This window comes from Priapulus caudatus, unplaced genomic scaffold, assembly GCF_000485595.1.
Source record: "Priapulus caudatus unplaced genomic scaffold, Priapulus_caudatus-5.0.1 Scaffold2270, whole genome shotgun sequence".
NCBI classification, from domain to species: Eukaryota; Metazoa; Priapulida; class Priapulimorpha; order Priapulimorphida; family Priapulidae; genus Priapulus; species Priapulus caudatus.
The window spans coordinates 10,269-11,840 of NW_014579331.1; positions in this window are offsets into that span (position 1 = coordinate 10,269).

The window sequence follows — 1,572 nt, forward strand, 5'->3', positions numbered from 1 at the left end:
CCCCCCCCCGAGTCGAAACGACGGCGAATTTAAACATTCGGTTTTGAGCGAGTTCGATGTTTCGGTTGCCGATGATATTCGCCGCGGCGCGGGATGCGAACAACGGCCGGCTGTTGCCGTGGCGACGGTTGCAACAGCTGTCAGGGTGAACGTAGGTGTTGCACTTATGACGTGTACGGTATGATAGTAGTGCTGCAATGTTCGTGGTCTCAACTCGATTGCTTGTTACCGTGAGCGATTTATACGATGCGGGTGTGGAGGCTGACGCCTTTTGACACGAACGCTGCTCTAGTTCATTCATTACATTATATAAACTGCAGTGAAAATGTTGAATAAATTTTTATAGAATATGTCGCGTGCCTTGTGTGGTGTGAACAGTAGCTGTGACAACGATATCTTAACAAGGTTATGCTTCCCACTCCGTATAAAACCAACTACAACACGTGACGTGAATTTGGACAAAATTCCTCAGTGATTAATTTATTTTGTATAAACGTTGAGAAAATACTTTAGTGGACCCGTATGTACGTGCGACGGGTGCATGGGCTGTGCACGCACGCACGCACGCGCGCACACACACACACACACACACACACGAGCAAAGCATCTGCTTACACTGTATGTGGTTATGTGACACTGGGACTGATTTCCAGTTTGTAATATGATACTGTGCAAACACACCATGATGGTAGACAGCTGCACCCTAAACGCTAAAGCAGCCAGGGTTACATAACAGATCTATCTAATGTCTGAATGGGAACAAAACCCATCGCACCCAGCCATCTGTGCGCCCCCCATCTACCATAGTTAGTAAAATTACTATTCCATCCACGATACTGCACAGAAATGCACAGCGAGTAGTGAGTATTGTCAACCTACACTCTACTCTAATCTTCTCTACTCGCGAATTATGTACATGTGTATAAAAACATGACGACCAATACTTGTTAGGCAATGAAATTAGCTCGGGACTCTAACCGATGTGCGAAAGTTTGCACAAAAATGCATGATTGTAATACTAAAAAATCACTGCCAACTCGAAACGTTTGTACCAAAAGTGAAGGCAAAGCTAGAAGTGGGCGACTTATAATAAGTTAATAACACTAGATGACCAAATCTTGTTGGCAATGCAATCAGCTAAGTCCCTCACTAGCATGCCAGAATTTTATATACAAAAATGCAACAAGGAGAGTCTACTAAAAGGCACTACTAACTAGTTTTTATAATAAACCCCTAAAACAAAACAAGATTAAATTACGCTTCACGCACAAATGACACCTTGTACGTGATATCTAAACGTATCTAGAAGCTCACATTCAACAAAAGGTGCGATGACAGCTTTCACAAAGTTACTGTTGCAATCGTGTAAATTACACTTTTTTCTAACATACTTGTTAAAGCCACAATATGCGCATCTACACGCTAATTTCTCGAGTACTAGACTAGCAAATACTTCATATCATGCATAATCACACTACCTTATGACAAAATAAACTAGTTCAGGACTCCCATTTCACTACGCATTGTCTTATAAAAGGTATTTGAAAATACCTCCAATGTTGTTCAAATTCT